Genomic DNA, 4,125 nt, shown 5'->3' with positions numbered 1-4,125 from the left:
GGGGGGGGGGGGGGGGTAGTGCCATGCAGCTGCATGCATCCCCAGGAGAGGTATAGGGGGCATGTGCCCCCTGGATTTGTGCATGAGGGAGAGGTAGGCTGCCTGCTGTGGGTTCTGGGCCAGGGGCTGCACTGGCCTCTTCCCAGCTGAGCAGGGACTGGGCTTGGGGTAGGTGAGGGCACCGCTGGAAGGAGTGACTATGGAGTGGGCTACAGCTACCTCAAAATTTCCTGTAGCCCTTGCTCCCAGAGCTGCTGCCACCTGCCCCAAGCCCAGCCCCCCTGCCAGAAAGAGGCCAGCACAGCCCCTGGCCTTGAACCCACAGTGGACGGCCCACCACACATCTGGAGGGCACAAGCACCCCATGATTCCCCCGAGCGTGTGTGTAGTGTCAAGGAGTTGCCCCCCTGCCATGGCTCCTGGATGAACAGCCCACGGCTCCATCCCGCTCCCAGGGTCATATTCACTGCCCTGGCTGGGCAGCACCTGCCCATTCCCGTGCCCCTCTCTCTCCCTCATTGTGGAGGCCTCGATCTTCCCCCCACTGCCCCTTCTCCCCACACTTACCAGCCAGATGCTGCTCTCCAAGCTGCCAGGCTGCATTCCTGTAAATCGGCTATTGGATGAGTATAGACCAATATGGCTGGTTAACAATCAGCCGCCGATATTGGCCATGAAAATCTTTACTAGTGCACCCCTAAGGAAGACTACACCTACACATCCATTAAAGATAAATAGCCCTTACAGCATGACAATTGACAGCTAGTCCATATGTTTCCCCCATGCTAATAATGAAAGAAAGTTTATCTTCACTTAACTGAAGGCTAAAAGCTTTTGTGGTTTAACACTTCTATATTGTCACTTTATCAAGAAATGAATGTTCCACATCATACAAAGAAATCGGGGATTTGAGGTTTGATGTCACTCTTTTCCCTTGCACATAAGAATGTCATTAAAAATGTCAAAATACGATCTTCTCTTGAAGGTTTTCCTTCTGTCCACCCCTGCAACATAAACCTTACCTCTAGAAACCTCCAAATTCATTCTAAATATTTACAGTTTAACTTTTGCAAAATGATCTTACTGCTATAAAAAGAAATAGAATACAGGATTTCAAAGATCACCTTCACTTTACAAGTTTAACTATTTTATGTATATAGAGAAGGCTAATGGTTGTTATTCTGCATTCATATAGTATTCTCAATACTAGGATCTCAAAACTATTTACCAAGATTAAACTTGCATAAGCCTACACAGCAGGAAAAGATAAATGAGAAATAATGGTACAGGTTATACAACTTGCTCAAGGTCACTCAGTCAACCAGCAGCAGAGCTGAGAGCAGTCTCAAATGGTCCTATGTCCCTCCCTCCCAAAAAGCAATTCTCTCAACCTGTTGTGTGGGGGTTTCTAGCACATGGTATTTTCTGGTTCATCTGACAAGAAATTTTGCATTAGTTTTGAAATGCATATAAACTGCATTCACTCCAATGTGATCGACACGGAGAAAACAGCTCTAGATACCAATACACTGGTAGAGGTTATGTGAAGAGAAGCAAAGTTATACAAGGTTATTTTTCTTTATGATTGATACATAAATTATATAAACTGGCTAGGAATAAAGTTAGGCTGCAAATTAGAAGGTTCCTAAACATCACAAGAATAAGATTCTGCAACACCTTTCCAATAAGAGAAATGGGTGCAAAAAATCTAGTCTTCAAGATTAAGCTTGATCTATTTATGAAAGGGATTATACAACATGGTTGCCTGTGATAGCAGGAGGCTGGAATCAGTGACCCAAAAGGTCCTTTGCAATCCTACTGCACCTTATAAACTGACAAAGTAAACCCGTCTTACATGGTCCCAGGTCCTTCATCCAGAGCCACAAATGCAGCCAGTTACTAAATTGCCATTTCACATCAGTTTAAGCCCAGCTGCTTTAGACTATTGCAGGACTATTCATTGAGGACTTGTTCATAGAGATGTTGGAATAGCCTGGGAACTCTCAACACAATTTTTTTCTTGAAATCTTGTATCTGACACTGGGCTCAGTGAGAATTCAGCTATTATCACTTGCTGTAGAACGAACCGGGGGGGTGGGGTGAGGATGAGCACTGGTCCACACCCTGGATGACTGGCATGGACCTAGCTCCACCGGCCACATCAGGTCCATGGTTTCCACCCCCACCCCCGCACAATGTTGGATCCACTGCTTGTGGCACCTGATCCAACCAGTCAGCCAAACGAGACACCTGCTCCAGCTGGTCTGGGGTGGGTGCCCATGGAGCATGGGTTCCAGACTGGCTGGAGTGGACGCTCAGTCCCAGTCTAGCCAGGACAGGTGATGGATGCAACACATGGGGGACCCACGCGCTCCTCACCCTGCACAATGGATCCAGAGGGTGTCACATGCAGCTTGCACCCCAGACCAATTAGACTGTGCAACACTTGCAGCATGCATCCTGTTCCAGCTGGAACAGGTAACCATGCAGCATGCGCTCTGGGCCCTCTGCATGGGGCTGGTCTGGTGTGCACCACGTGGGTCAACTATGAGACCCAGGGGCAGCGTTGGAGGCTGGCCATATCTTTGACATCAGTACTTTAGACCAATCTCCCACTAAGTACTGAATTGGGTGTCAGCAGGTTTGGGTGCTATTTGCAGCTCTGAGAATGATTCCCTGTATAACTTCCAGAGAAAGGGTGGGCAAAGAGATGGGGCTCTTAGACCTCAGTTGACACGCTTAAATCCTTCAAATCTAATTCAGCCACAGGCTTCCAGTGTGACCCTAGGCAAGTCCTCGATCCTGTGCCTCAGGTCCCCATCTGTAATACAGGGGCAATACTTCCCTTTTTCACAGGGATAACATAAGAATAAAAGCAAGTAATGCATGGCGCTCAGATATTAATGGTAATGACCACATAAGCATCTAAACAGACAATCACAGAGGCTGCTGACAGACATGGAAAAAAAACCCTACCAAAAAAAATCCCAGTGCTTTACTGAAAGAGGCATCACATTGGTTTGATCTATGCAACGTCTCTATAGATCATGCAGCTCAGCAGGGCTTTTTGGCACTTTTATCTGAAGCCGATTCAATCAGTGCACGATCTATACAGACATCGGGAGAGCCGGGTTAAATTAATGTGATACCTCCTCTGGGCACGTGCTGTGCCGGGTGCAGGAACCCAAGCAGCTGAAAATAAAATACTGTGTTTTTTTCCCCGTGCTGGTAAGCAGCCAAAGTGACAGCAGACAATGCCAATTTCACAAGGTGATGGAAGAGCTTAGCTTAACGCACAATTTAAGACGCTAATGTTCTATGCGTACATATGTAGGATACATTTAATACAGACCAGTTAAAAAAAATAAAGGATTTGTTAGTTGGACATCATTCGTTTAGTGTTTTCATTTCTCTCAGGTCCAGAAACAAACGTCTAAGCAGCCAGTTTAATTTTGTTTTAGCCACCTTCATCTGCAGAGCGCAAACATGGCAATAGTTGCAGTTGAATGCTGCAGGGAATTGCGTTTTTAAATCAATTTGATCATTTTACTTAAAAAAAATTTTAAAAAACTTTGCAATTCTTCAGGACTTGTTTAAAAGGCCCCCACTGCTCCCACCCAGTTTCAGAGCACAGCCCGACATTTAAATCTCATAAATCGCTCTCAAAACCCTCAGAGGAAAGAAACAACCACAAAGCCAAACAACTTGGATTATTTCTGGGTGCTCCCGGGAGCCTTTCCTCGCTCCTCGTATTGTCAGGATATATGTTAGATGCAGAGTTTGGTCATTTCAGGTTTTTGCATTTATTTTCCCCCCACCCCTGCTTTATCCAGGGCAGCTGATAGTCTCACGTAGAGTTTAGATGCTGGATTGATTGTAGAGGATAGTTTAGCTGGGCCTGACCCTGCCCCAGCCTGACCTCACCCGTCTCTAGCTGCCCAACCCCCTTCCTTCCATCACAGCTGAATCCGCCCCCAGTCTCCTCCGCGGTCCGTTCGCCCGCAGCCAATCGGCAGGAACGCCTCAGAGCCCGCCTCCTCGCCGCCCGCCAATCAGCGCGGGCGACGCCGCGCGACCAATGGGAGCGGAGCTGGCTCGCGCAGGGTGGGGGAAGGGAAGACACCA

The 4,125-nt window shown here is 47.4% G+C and overlaps 1 protein-coding gene across 1 annotated transcript in view; it reads right to left on the bottom strand.

Annotated features, from left to right (window-relative positions):
• The window catches only part of NFYC (nuclear transcription factor Y subunit gamma), an 80,611-nt gene that overhangs the window by 76,003 nt on the left and 483 nt on the right, over positions 1-4,125 (bottom strand). The window lies entirely within an intron of this gene.

The sequence above is a fragment of the Gavialis gangeticus genome, unplaced genomic scaffold (genome assembly GCF_001723915.1).
Source record: "Gavialis gangeticus isolate Ggan-Ray unplaced genomic scaffold, GavGan_comp1, whole genome shotgun sequence".
Lineage (NCBI taxonomy): Eukaryota > Metazoa > Chordata > Crocodylia > Gavialidae > Gavialis > Gavialis gangeticus.
This window is presented reverse-complemented; position numbering and strand designations above follow the sequence as displayed.